Source organism: Amblyomma americanum, chromosome 3 (genome assembly GCF_052857255.1).
Source record: "Amblyomma americanum isolate KBUSLIRL-KWMA chromosome 3, ASM5285725v1, whole genome shotgun sequence".
NCBI lineage: Eukaryota > Metazoa > Arthropoda > Arachnida > Ixodida > Ixodidae > Amblyomma > Amblyomma americanum.
Genome location: NC_135499.1, coordinates 117,724,501 through 117,739,207, shown reverse-complemented (window position 1 = coordinate 117,739,207; position 14,707 = coordinate 117,724,501). Strand labels below are relative to the sequence as shown.

Sequence of the window (14,707 nt, the reverse complement as noted above, 5' to 3'; positions counted from 1 at the left end):
ACGGCACCTCTTCTTCCTTTCTTCTTTCACTCCCTCCTTTATCCCTTCCCTTATGGCGCGGTTCAGGTGTCCAACGATGTATGAGAGAAGATACTGCGCCATTTCCTTTCCCCCAAAAACCAATTATTATTATTACACTGCCCCGCCGCGGTGGCTCAGTGGTTAGGGCGCTCGACTACTGATCCGGAGTTCCCGGTTCCGAACCCGACAGCGGCGGCTGCGTTTTTATGGAGGAAAAACGCTAAGGCGCCCGTGTGCTGTGCGATGTCAGTGCACGTTAAAGATCCCCAGGTGGTCGAAATTATTCCGGAGCCCTCCACTACGGCACCTCCTTCTTCCTTTCTTCTTTCACTCCCTTCCTTATCCCTTCCCTTACGTCGCGGTTCAGGTGTCCAACGATATATGAGACAGATACTGCGCCATTTCCTTTCCCCAAAATGCAATTATTATATTATTACACTGACATCGCACAGCACACGGGCGCCATAGCTGTGCGATGTCAGTGCACGTTAAAGAAGTAATCGCTAATTCATGACAGATGCGCCGCGTGAGTGCGTGGACAGCACGCGCAAGATCATCGTTGCGAGAGCCAAGTAGAATGACACACAAAGGGCGCATTAATTATGCGCTTTACGGGAAGAAATGCATGTTTCCAAAGACCTCAGTTTTCAGACGTACGCAATATGCATAGAGAACCTGCGTAGGACCTGTTTCCGCAGTACCATGCCAGGTATTTGCATACATTTTTTGAGCAAGCAGTTGTTGTCACTGGGGAAACGTGGGCAGACGCATTTGACCGGGTCCCAGCGGGCTTCGTATGCAGCCATACTTACCTGGTGCTGGGACTTCGGTGATCATCCAGGCCGAGCCCCCGGGTGGAGGCTGGCCACTGCACTGCGGTCGGCTGAAGCCCGCCACTTCCCCAAACAGGGGAGGCTGGAGCATGTAATTTTTGGTAGTGGGGTTCGGCGTACGCGCCAGCTCCTTCTATGAACAAATCCAAAGAAAGATGCATATTATAAGTCGCATAAACTCAAGCCCCTGAAGTTCCTTGTCACACATGCTACCACGACTTGAGCTCTCACGAGTTGGGCGCACGCTACCCATTGGCCACGAAGGAGCGAACAGGATGTCGTGTTTTACTCTTAAAGCGAACACTTAATCTTTACATTATTTTGTAGCGGAAACTACGCTACCCAGAGTCTCGCCGTGCGTCTGGAAGGCCAGTTGTGCGCATGCGCGAGGAGCCGAGTGGCGTCAGAGCACGCAGGTGCGTGACCGCGGAGCAGAAGCCGCTCGCCTTGCCAGTAGTGTGCACGCGCGAGGATACGAGTGACGAGAGATCTGGTGCGCCTTACTGCGCATGCGCAAGGGGACAGGTGTGCTGCAGTAGCGGAGAGCCATTGCCATGGAGAAGGCAGCCGTCGAGCAGCTTCGCAAACATGATCAGCTGAACTCGTCAGACCCTGAGGTTGTGGCCTGGGAGCTGGCGGTCGGGAAAAGGAAGAACGATCGGTGCAACGCCAAGAGAGCAGCGGAAACGCCTGAGGAGTGAGATGAGCGTCTAGACAAAAGGCGACGTCAGGACCCGGTGCGGTTGCAGCGTCGCGCTTTGGCCCAACTGGGTGAGCCCTCTATCGAGGATGTGACGGCTCGGCGCATGACCGATCACGTGACCAGACTGACTGAATGTTCCAGTGTGACCAGCATGCGTAACCAGGGGAATTGCACCGCTCGCAACGTATATCCTGGCATAGCTAAACCACTGCCAATTTTTGTATCGAGAGCTACACTGGGCTACCTGTCGAGCATTTCGCGGTGCGTGGGCGAGGCCAGTTGCGCGCATGTGCCGTTACCGTGGCAATCGGAGGAGCAAGGTGCGGCGTGCGCTTCGCCGTCGCCGCTGCCACGCGCCCGTTCCACCGTCAAAGCCGAGCATGACTTCACGCGAATTATTAGTTGTGCGTATGCGCCGATACCATGGTAACCAGAGAGACCCTACAGCTGCGCTACGTTCTTCCTCGCAGCCTCGCCGCACGCCGCTATATCACCCGAACCGCCCGTCGCATACGCAGCATTCCGTATAAAATGCGGACATGTAATGGGCGTCTGTATCACAACGTTTGACGTGCATGCACAGAAGGAGAGTCCAGCCGCTGCAAACAACGGTATAGACAATAGAAGATTAACTCTTCCGATCCTGAGGATGTCGCCTGGCAGTCGGCTACTCAAGAAGCATAGAATGAGGGTAAGAAGGCGAAGAGAGCAACGAAGACGCCCGAACAGAGGAAGGAACGGCTTGCAAAACGGAGATGCCAGACTGCCGAGCGTAATAGACGCCGCATAGCCGCCGAGATGGAGCCTATGGAAGGCGTGACTGACGGGAACCAACAGCATAGGATGTGAAGGCCCATCGTGTGACTGATCACACGGCTCGAGTTTCCGAAAAACAAGCTCAACCAGCGCAATATAGATGTCACTACGTACATTCTGGCATAGCCTAGCTAAGCCACTGCTAATTTTTTTTTTAGTGCTTTCGAGGGCGCTCCTTTTCCCAGTCGCACTCCATGGCGACAGTTGTCGCGCTCCAGTCAGGGGTGTCATTGCTGCGCGCCTCTTATTTTATCTTGCAGGCAGAGCAAGCTCTCCAGTGCACGTTACACGTCGAAACTGCCAAAATTCGTTGGGCCACAGCGCTGGGGGAATCCGCGTTTTCGAAGTTCCAGATGCCTGATATGGATTTTACTTACGGTGGGCTACACGCCAATCAATAATAAAGGAGGCTAACTGTAATTGTTAACAAGTTAGCTATTCAATATTAGTCAACCAGCCTGCTAGTTAGCGCGTCTTAGGTGTGTTATGATATATTGCACCCTTGACAAAGCAATGTCGAAAAACGCGCTCTTGTAAAAGAATAGATTTCAAAAAAGAAAATGACGCAGTAACTGTCTGACTTACCTCGGCGGTCGCCCAGACCGCGGCGCAAGGGAAGGGATAAAAGAGGGAGTGAAAGAAGGAATGAAGAAAGAGGTGCCGTAGTGGAGGGCTATGGAATAGTTTCGACCACCTGGTGAGGTCCGGGCACGTGTCTGCGCTGACGCTGTTGCCTATCCTTCGTGAAGGGCACGAGGCAAGTAGAGTGGGAAAACACCCTAGAAAACCTGGGGAGCGACCACTGCATAATCCAACTCACGATGGCAGCGGAGTCCACCAAACGAAAACTTGGGAAAGCCCGCCTCACCGACTGGGACGACTTTCGGCAAGGAAGCAGGGATCTGACCGGGCAGATCACAAACGTCCAAGAGTGGTGCCAACAGCTCAAACAGATACAGGAGACCTACACGCAAGAGGTAGACAGAACCGAGCAAATACCGGAGGTGGACAAGCGCCTGCTCAGGCTATGGGAGGCAAGGCGCGGGCTCACCAAACGATGGAGGAAACAAAAGCTAAACAGGAAGCTAAAGAAGAAGATAGCGTAAATCACGGCCAAGGCAGAAGAATATGCTACACAACTGGCAAGGTAAGGGTGGCAGCAGTTCAGCAGCTCGCTAAACGGCACCCTGAACACGGCCCAAACGTGGCGAATTCTGAAAGCGATGATGGATCCGGGAAAGACGAAGACCGAAAGCAGTAAAACGATACAAAGACTGATCCACCAGTACGAAGGAACGGAGGCCCAAATGATAGAGGACCTCAAAACCAAGTGTTACGGGAAGGAGCGCCCCGAAGAATATAGAGGAACCTATCAAGGCAAAGACAACCCCGAGATGGACAGGCCGATCACGCTGGCAGAAGTGCACGAGGCGATGGGGGCCCTCACTAAGAACACGGCAGCTGGGGGAGACAGGATACGCAATTCCCTCATACGCAACCTCAGTGAGGAAGCGGTAAACCAGCTGACAGACTACCTCAACCAACTCTGGGCCGAATGCTCGATTCCGGCCGAATGGAAACACGCGGAGGTAGTGATGATCCCCAAACCGGGCAAAAAGCTGCAGATCGAAAACCTACGACCGATCTCCCTCACCTCGTGCCTGGGAAAGCTGTACGAAAGAATAATTACGAAAAGAATCCAGCTATGGATGGAGCGAGAACAACTCTATCCACACAGCATGTTTGGATTCAGGTCAAAGCTGTCTACGCAAGACGTTCTCCTACAACTCAAGGAGGACGTTCTCGCCAACATCCCGAAGGCTGGAGAGAATGTTGTCGTGGCCCTAGACATCAAGGGGGCCTTTGACAACGTCAGCCACCCGGCAATAACGGAGGGCCTCCAGAACATAAATTTCGGAGACAGAACTCACAACTACGTGAGGGCCTTTCTCGCAGGCAGAACTGCCACCGTGGGGCTGGGAGAGGTGAGAAGCCAACCCTTTAACACCCCCCACAAAGGAACCCCACAGGGGTCGGTGATTTCGCCCGTGCTCTTCAACCTAGCCATGATCGGCCTGGCCAAAATATTGGGGGAAATCGAAGGCACACAACATGCCATGTATGCGGACGACATCACGGTGTGGACCAACCGTGGATCGCTAGGAGAAAAACAAGAGATACTACAGAGAGCCGCGACCTGCATAGAAGAATACGTGAAGGCAAGGGGTCTAGCGTGCTCGACAGACAAGTCAGAGCTACTCAGAGTAGCGAGGAAACCCACGGAGGCGAGCCTAGAGATCAAGCTCGAAGGCCAAAACATACCAGAAAGAAGCACCATAAGGATTCTGGGCATGTGGCTGCAGAGCAGCGGCAAATGCAGCCACACGATCAGCCTGCTACAGAAATCGACCGAACAAGTCGGCAGAATGATAAAGAGAGTCTACAGCAGAAGACACCGCATGAAGGAAGAAGACACCCTCAAACTAGTCAGGAGCCCGGTAGTCAGTAAGGTGGCGTACTCCCTCCCCTACCACCCGGCGATCAAGAGGGAAAAAGAACAGATCGAGGCATTAATAAAAAAGCCTACAAGACCGCACTAAACCTACCGAGAAACACCCCGAACGACAAGCTACTACAGCTGGGAGTCCACAACACCTTCGAGGAGTTGGCCGCGGCCCAGCTGAACGCACAGCTAGAAAGACTAGAACTTACAGAAACAGGCAGGCAACTCCTGAGAAGACTTGGCCACAGAGTGGAAACCACAGCAGATCCGGACGAGAACATTCCGGACGAAATCCGGCAAACCCTCAGAATCTGCCCACTGCCGCGCAACATGGACCCCAACCTACACGCGGCCAGAAGACAAGCAAGAGCAGAATACGTGGAGAGACACCTAGCCACGCAGGAAAACACGGTGTACACGGACGTAGGACTATATCCGAGGGATAGACGCAACAACATCACGAGAGTGGCGGTGGCGGTCGTAGACCACACGGGCGACACGATCAGCTGCGCATCCGCGAGAGGACGTACGGTGGCAGAAGGGGAGGAGATCGCTGTGGCGCTTGCAGCGGTCGAAGGCTACCACAGAAACAAGCCACAGATTATAATAACGGACTCCAAAACGACCTGCAGACGATATCAGCAAGGAAGGATCTGCAGGGAGGCCCTACGCATCCTCCTCGGCGCGAGAGCCTCGGGATTCAAAGCGAAGCAAAAGGTCTTCTGGGTACCGGCACACACCGGAGTCGAGGGCAACTCGAGGGCTGACAGCCAGCTTCGCGAGATCACGCACCGAACCTTGCTGACGGAGGACCTCGAGAACCCCTCGATGGTGGACCCGACGTACGCAGACATCCTAAATCACTGCAGAGGCTGCAGGTTCAAGTATCCCCCGCCCCAAAAACTCCTCACACAGCAAGAAGCGGTCAGCTAGAGGAGGCTGCAGACTGGCACCTTCTTTAACTTACACGTCTTAAGCAAAATGTTCCCCACCCAGTACAGCGACAGCTGCCCGACACTTTACCACGTCCCGACACTTTACCACATCACTTGGGAGTGTAAACACAATTACACCTTCCACAAACAGACTAACCCGAGTGCGGAGCAATGGGAGGGCCTGCTCACCAGCAGCGAGCTCACCGCCCAAAGGGAATTGGTGCAGCACGCGTGCGAGGTGGCCAGGACCAGTGGAGCCCTGGAATGAGGGACCACCCTTGCTAAGGAGCCCCCGACGGCGGCGGCGGCTGCGGCAAGCGCCAAGACGCAGCTGCAAGGAGACTCTCCGGAACTGACCAAAAGAATTCAATAAAGTTTTTCATTCATTCATTCGACCACCTGGGGATCTTTAACATGTACTGACATCGCACAGAACACGGTCGCCCTAGCGTTTTGCCTCCATAAAAACGGAGCCGCCGCGGTCGGGTTCGAGTAGTAATTGGTTTTTATTAAAATAATAATAAAAAGGAAGGAAAAGATTTTTGCTAGCCCCGACATCTGCCATTGATACTGAAGCACCTGAGCTGGGGCAGCGGAACTAAAGGCTAGCAGTTGTCTAGGCTAGCAGTTGCAGTTTGTCTATAGCCCAAACGCGGCATGCGCATTCTTTTTCAGACGTGCTATACGCCTCTTCCCGCGTGCTGAGCTTGCGGTTCAAGTAAAGGACAGGCCATGTGTCCCTGCCACCGCTTTCCTGGCAAAGAATAGCGCCTAACCCGCGGTCGCTGGCATCACATCGTATGATAAAGGGCTTCGAGAAATCTGGCGCTGCCAGTATTGCGCGCTCGCTTAGGGCCGTTTTCATACTCTGAAATGCCTTCTCTTTCTTTTGGTCCCAAGAAAGACTGGCAGGATCACTTTTTCTCAGCGCGTCGGTCTGGAGGCTGCAAAAATCAGAGTAGCCCTTTACATAATGCTGATAATAGCCTCCTAGGCCAAGAAAAGCCCAGAATTCCGATTTGTGGTTGGGCGACGGTACTCCACCACGGCAGCCACTTTAAGTTCTGCAGGTCTGCGTTTACCTCGTCCAGCCACGTGCCCAAGATAGTTCACTTCGGCGCACCCCAAGTGGCATTTTCCAGTCCTTACCATTAAACCAGCCTCAAGCAGTCGGCTCAACACAATACGCAGGTGTTCAATGTGCTCCCCCCACTTTTGTGAGAAAACAGCCATGTCGTCAAGTAGGGGAGAGCGAAATCTGCAAGTCCCCGCAGCACTTGGTGCATTAATTTTGAAAAACTCTACGGAGGATTTTTCAAGCCAAAGCTCAACATCACAGGGCAAAGCGTGCCCTCGGGGGACACGAATGCTGCGTACCTGATGGCGCGCTCAGTGAGTGGCACGTGCCAGTAACCACGAACAAAATCCAGTGTGGATATATATTCGGATTTAGCGACTGTTTCAACCGTCTCCTCGATGTTCGGAATGGGGTAGGTCTGGTCTACTGTGATTGAATTCAGACTCCGGTAGCCCACGCAAGGTCTCGGATCCTTGCCTGGAACCTCTACAACAATGATTGGTGACGTATAGTCACTTTCGCATGGCACTGTGAGGCCAAGTTCGCACATACGGCGGATCTCCGTCTCAATGATTTCCTTTTGTCTCGGAGAGACATGGTACGCTTTGCTCCTGATAGGCTGTTCGCTGGACAGCTGAATTTCGTGTTCGATGAGGGTTGTTTCTCCCGGCTCGTTTGAAAACACAGCCTCAAAGTCGCGGAGGACGTTTTTCCTGTCTCCTCGTTGACTTTCCGTCAAACGTGGCTCTCTGTCGATTGAATTTAGCAGCTCAATCGCTGCTTGCTCGTCCTCATGTGGGGCATAAGGTACGTCTGAGATCTCTTCCTCTGGCATGTTCAGCGCAATGTTAACCATGGCCTGACACTGCACATATGGCTTCATCAAATTACTGTGGATTATTTGATTGTGTTTGTTCTTAAATTTTACGCCATAATTGGTGTTCAAAAGCTTGGACACCACAATAGCTTGCTCTTCCAATTGCACCTCAAGCATGTTCCTTTTTGACGGACGCAGCAACATCACCTGGTCGCCAGATTGAAAGGTGCGCTTGCGTGCAGATTTGCCGTAGTACACTTTAGACAGTGACTGCGCTGCTCTGACATTTGCTTCCACGAGGTCTCTGGTTTTCGCAAGTCTTTCCAGTAGCTTTAGAACGTATTCTACTACACAGGGATCCTCTCCGCAACCCTCCCGTGACTCCCTCAGCAAGCGCAACGGGGTCCTCAAGTCACGCCCGTAGATTAGTTCAGCGGGGCTAAAGCCTGTTCTTTCGTGGGGGACGGATCCCATTGCGAAGAGTGCTGCTGGAATGCAGCCTTTCCAATCTCTCTTATGCTCAAAACACAGAGACCTAAGTATCCGCTTTAGCACTGAGTGCATGAGCTCGACTGGATTTGACGGAGGGGGGTGAATGGAACTGCGGATTATTTTAATCCCACACCGTTCAAAGAACGTTGTTGTCAAGCAGCTTGTGAACACGTTCCCGTTATCGCTTTGTATCTCTGAAGGGAACGCCACACGAGAGAAAATTGACAAAAGGGGCGTCTACAACACATGCGGAACTTAGCTCATTCAAGGGAATGGCCTCGGGAAATTTGTTTGCCACGCGCAGTGAGGTCAGAATGTAGAGACAACCAGAGTTGGACGCTGGCAGCGGGCCGACAGTATCTAATACAAGACGCCGAAAGGCCTCTGTAATGATGGGAACTAGTGTCATGGGCGCTTTCCATTTATCCGTCGACTTGCCGACCCGCTGGCAGGTGTCGCAAGATCTAACAAGCTGTTCCACATATTTCCAGTAGCCAGGCCAGTAATATTCAAGGGCTAATCTAGCTTTTGTTTTATTTGTGCCCAGGTGGCCCGCCCATGCATTTCCGTTGCGAGCTCTAGAAGCTGCCGCCGGTACTTCTCTGGCACTAGGAGTTGCTCATATGCGCGTCCCTTTGAGTCGCAGTATTTCCGGTACTGAAGGCCTGATTTTCCATGGAAGTTGATGTTCTTTCGGGAGGCTCGCACTCTCTCCTTATTGCTTAGAGCTCTTAACGATGGGTCGCTTTTCTGCTCTGCAATGAGTGATTTCCTATCAATCTTAGTCAACTTCTCCCAACAAGTCGAAGCAGGTGTTAATGTCGAATCCTTCGCGTTGGTTCCTGTTGCCCCATTCTCTACGGAATCGGCAGTTCCTTGGATTTCATGAGCTTCCACTTGTTCGGGAACACCTTCATGGTCATGCTCATGCTGTTTAGACGGATCAGTTTTCCTGCAAGAATCCCCGGGCTGGTCGGGAGGATGGTTCGGTGCCTGCTCATTTATCGGAGCGCAGTCGAGTTTCTTTGCGAGCTTTTGAAGCTAGGGGTCTCCAACACTCTCGCGGAGCTCATTGAGGCTGCCCTTACCGCTCATCATCAAAGGCTACTCGGTTCTGAAACGGGGAGGAAAATTTTAGAGAGATTGGGCTACGAGCCCAAGCATGAACATGCCCGCTCACGAGACATACCACGACAAATCAGGGACAAGATTAAAATCCCTCCGCTGCCCAGAAACATGCACCCCGCCTTTCACGAAGGCAGGCGCAAAGACAGGTCAGAAGCATTACATGCTAGTTATACAGGTCGACAGGACGTAGTGTATACGGACGCTGCAATATATGAGAGCAAAGCCGCACACGCGGCTGTGGCGGTTAAGGAAGACGGAACCCCGGTGGCGTGCTGCACAGTCAGTGGTGTCAAGACAGTAGAAGGTGAGGAAGTGGCGATAGCCTTAGCCGCCAGCCAAGGAGGGGTCAAGGTGGTCATTAGCGATTCAAAAAACGCTGTGAGAAATTACGAATCGGGGAGGGTGACGGAGACTGCCGTCCGTATATTAAGGAGGGAAGGAGGACCCAGAGAACTGGTTCTGCTCGTTTGGGCACCAGATCACCAAGGACTTAAAGGGAACGAGGAGGCTCATTCGGTCGCCCGAGGTCTCACTTACCGGTCGACCCCTGGGACCTCCCAAATCTCTGGAAGTACAAACAGCACAGAGGATATGCGCGCATACCAGGAAATCACACAATACTACAGACTAAATCGTCAGATTTATCCGGGAGCGGACAAAACGCTCAATAAAAAAGAGGAGGTTCTTTGGAGGAAATTACAGACAGGGGTTTTTCCCAACCCAGTACTCTACAGCTAGTGGCATCCTACAGTATTCAGGTCAAAGTTCAAATTTTGCGATCAGCCAGCAAATTTGGTTCACATGGTGTGGACGTGCCCGGCTAAATATGATAGCTCACGCACTATTGAATCCTGGGAGGCTTTGCTCCGCAGCCCAGACCCCAACGTCCAGCAAGACATCATCGGTCAAGCCCTTGCTGCTGCTGTATCCCAAGGGATCCCGGCCGACGGCTAGGGCCGACAGGGGAGATGGACTTCTCTCCTGGCGTTCATTGACTGGTGTTACAATAAACTTGTTTCTCTCTCTCTCTCTTGCGAGCTTTCGCGCTCGAGAACGTGTTAGCGCCATGCAAGCCGAGCCCGAGGTGAAAGAGAGACCTTTCTCTTTCAGCAGCTGCTCGGATTTGTTCGAAAACATGCAGGGCAAGTGTGTCGGCAAGTTTGCGCTAACTGCCGCTTCTGTGTCTATCCTGCCAAAAATCCCCTCTAGAGTCACCTTCGCTATAGGCAAGCATGCACTCTGTTCTTCGGCGACCTGCTTAATCCATGCGCATTCGCCGGTGTAGTCCGTGAAGGAAACACAGGACGGGTGAGCAACATCCATGGTAGCCGCCGAATCCCGCAGTGCTCTGAATTTTTTGCCATGTATCACAACGTCCCGAATGTATGGCTCCAGCAATTTAAGGGTTTCCTCCGACTCTCGCATGCACGCGAAGGCCATCTTTTTCTGTTTGCAGTTCAATTAGATGTGACCCTCCTTGTTGCAATTATAGCAGACAATGGGCTTTCGCGCTTCAAACGCACGAGCTCCAGGTGCCTGCTGTTTCGGCGAATCGGCAGATTTGGGTGACTCAATCTTTTTTTCGCTACCTCCTCCTTTTTGATCCCGCATCCTCTGCTCGGTGATCCCGGCGGGCTGGTGGCACCCTTCGGTCGGGAATTCTCTTTAAATAGGTTTCTCTCTTTCCTAACCTGTTATCGTACCCTGCCTTGCTTTGGAGGTTTCGGCGAACGTAATACTCGTATTCGAGCTGTGCCGCTTTGTCCAGGTCTATATCTCTTAGCCTATCTTGCAGCCATATCCTCAGGTCTTCTGCAATCGCGCTATAGTACTGCTCTAGTGCCATGCACTCCATTACCTTGTCATGACTTCCGTGCACCTCAGCGGTCTTCAGCCACTCGTTTAAGTTGACTTTAAGCCGGTACGCGAAGTCAGTATGGGACTCTCCGCCTTTCTTTGCCTGCCTGAATCGCTGCCTAAAGGCTTCAGCCGAAAGTCGGTACTTTCTAAGCAGTGCGCTCTTTACTTTCTCGTAGTCATCACACTCTTCCCGTGAGAGGCGAGCCACAACTTCGGTCGCCTCGCACGGAAGGAGAGGAAGTAACTTCTCCGACCAAGCACTCTTGTCGATGTGCACCTTCCCGCATGCGCGTTCGAAATTTACCAAAAAGAGTGCAATATCATCTCCCACGCGGTATGGTGAGATGAGATCCTGCAATCTCTGCCTCTCTTGCTCCTCTACCGAAGCTACAGGGCTACGACGCGCCATATTCCCTCCGTTTGACGCGATTTCCAGCTCCTTCATTTTTCGAGCATGTTCTCTCGCTTTTTCCTCAGCCTCACAGACCTCCCGTCTCTCTTGAGCCAACCGAAGCTATTCTTTTTCTTTCTGCTCGAACGACACCCGTCTTTCTTGAGCCAACCGAAGCTCTTCTTTTTCTTTCTGCTCTTCTTTGCTTCCAACAACCGCTCCCCAAGCCTCGTCGACCTCCGCAGCAGTCACCTCCTCCGGCCGCATAACCTCGAGAAATCCCCAGTTCCTGGCAGATTTCGAGCAGCTCCTGCACTTTTAACTTCTCCATCGTGAGTTCCGCCATGCGTTAGCAAGCCCACTGAAACAAAATCCCTAGCTTTAAGTGAACAGAACAGTTTCCCTAAATCAATTTCCCAGACAACAGGAATCCGCACCTGGCATCTACCTGTGCTAGTACGGTCTGGCGAAATGAACGGAAAACATTGCGCACTCACCCTGCCAAGTTATAGCTGGAGCCCGTCAGTCCCGTAGCTGCCGAGGTCCGTTGGAGCCGGTAACTTTCCGTGGACGTCCCACAGCTGCCATCCAGTGGTTGGGATTCAGGTAGTGTGACTTGGCCGGAGAAGAGATGAGGACGATCGAAGGAAGAAAACTTGTAAAACTTTATACAAAGACTATTTACATAATCTACAAGTAAGGGCAACTGAGGGTGCTTCTCAGTAAAGAGAGCTTAGCAGTCGGCAGCCTCCCAGCAAAGGGTATCTCTCAAGAAGGGGGCTCTCCTCTGGTACCAAATCAGCAGCTCCTTGAATACTCTTCGTATTCCCCACATCCCTAGCTGGGGAATACAGTTCGAAGAATGATGTCCAATCACACGATGGCGCTGATGGTACCACCCACGGCAGGGCGGTCCTGATGTTCTCTCGCAGCTCGGTCGAGGGAAAGGGAACAGGGCCCGGTCACGTTGTCGTCCACGCGGTCTCTAGTTGGGCGCGCACGTGTGTCCGGATCGCACCCAAGTGGACCCGGAAGGCGCCTGCGTGACACAGGAATGCAGGCTGTCTCCCAGCAGGGGTTGAAAGATCTTGTACTGATGACCGGAACGCGGAACCTCCGTCGAAGGTGCGGCACTTGGGCAATTGTTCAACCCCAGCGCGACTGAAAAGGGCATCACTGATCTTGTGCTTCGTCGTCTGAGGACCGGAACGAACACGTGGCGACGCTATTATCGTCGCTGTTTCCTGAATTCCAGCCACGTCAGCCCCAGAGGGCTCACCCACCCTCGCGGTGGTCCTGAGGGAATCCTCCCCATGTCCAAATTCGCCGAACTCAACAGCAGGAAGAAAGCGCGCGCGCGCGCGCGCGCGCACACACACACACACACACACACACACACACACACACACACACACACACACACACACACACACACACACACACACACACACACACACACACACACACACACACACACACACACACACACACACACACACACACACACACACACACACACACACACACACACACACACACACACACACACACACACACACACACACACACACACACACACACACACACACACACACACACACACACACACACACACACACACACACACACACACACACACACACACACACACACACACACACACACACACACACACACACACACACACACACACACACACACACACACACACACACACACACACACACACACACACACACACACACACACACACACACACACACACACACACACACACACACACACACACACACACACACACACACACACACACACACACACACACACACACACACACACACACACACACACACACACACACACACACACACACACACACACACACACACACACACACACACACACACACACACACACACACACACACACACACACACACACACACACACACACACACACACACACACACACACACACACACACACACACACACACACACACACACACACACACACACACACACACACACACACACACACACACACACACACACACACACACACACACACACACACACACACACACACACACACACACACACACACACACACACGTTAGAAGTTTCCTTTTTTTTGCAGATTGCGAAAAGAAACGGTGCGTTGCGACTGTCTAGCGCAGAGATTCTGACTACGCGTTGTTTCTTTAGCCTAACAGTTTTGTGTGGACATCTGCGTGCTCTACGCATCGTGCTCTACGCTGAGGTATGCACACTTAAAAACACTTCTGGTACGCCACTGGAAGGCCGCTGATCACGGCCGCTGGTGGTCGCACAAACGTCTACAGGCTCTCAAGGTTAGAGTTGAACAGAACGCAGAAAAAGTGGCAAAGATGCGTTACCGTGGCATGAACTCTTCTTGAGCAGTCATCTAGCTGTATTTCAGCGGCTACAAGCCGTTGATATCTGTCTCAGAATCAACATAAATTTCCCACATACACACGCATAGGCTCCGATAGTTTGCTTGCATATTAGTCTTGTTGTGCAAATGAAAAGGCATGGAAGAGAAGGCTTGTGTTCTACTGGAACTTTATTTGGGTGCTCCTCCGCTCCATAACCAATTGAGTTTAACGTCGGCGTTTGCAGCAAGTGCATCCGGCGATGGGAGGGCACAGTGACCTGACTGTGGACATCCTGACGTAGTCATTAACCTGACCTTGGCCATCACTGCGAGCCGATGCTCTGGCCACCAAGGGATCAGATGAAAAGCAGCACATTTGCGGTAGGCCGGCGGCAGTAGGTGGCAGTATGCCTTCAGAAGGCTGACCGCAAGGTGCCCACCCAAGGGATATTGAGACAGTGAAAGCTGTGCTTCGTCGCCAATTGCACATTGGAAAACAATGATGTGTTCCATGTCGAGGCCGCCAGCCTTCAGGATTACTAGGTGCAATCTCGAGAGTCTATTGTAAGAAATGAAAGCTAGTTCTGTTTCACGTTCAGGCATCATTTTTTGGAGACGGTGTCGCTTTTTACATGCCCTACCTCTGCGAATGTTATTTCTCACCAATGACAATGAAGGGTTCTTGACTGCTTTACCTCAAATGGTGCCTTTTGTTCGGAGGTAACTTAAGAGAA

General features: G+C 52.3%; 1 non-coding gene across 1 annotated transcript; it reads left to right on the top strand.

Annotated features, from left to right (window-relative positions):
• Positions 1-825: 825 nt before the first annotated feature.
• Positions 826-987, top strand: LOC144126468 (U1 spliceosomal RNA). The gene has a single exon (XR_013313510.1). It is a non-coding gene; the product is annotated as a U1 spliceosomal RNA (small nuclear RNA).
• The last annotated feature ends 13,720 nt before the right edge of the window (positions 988-14,707 follow it).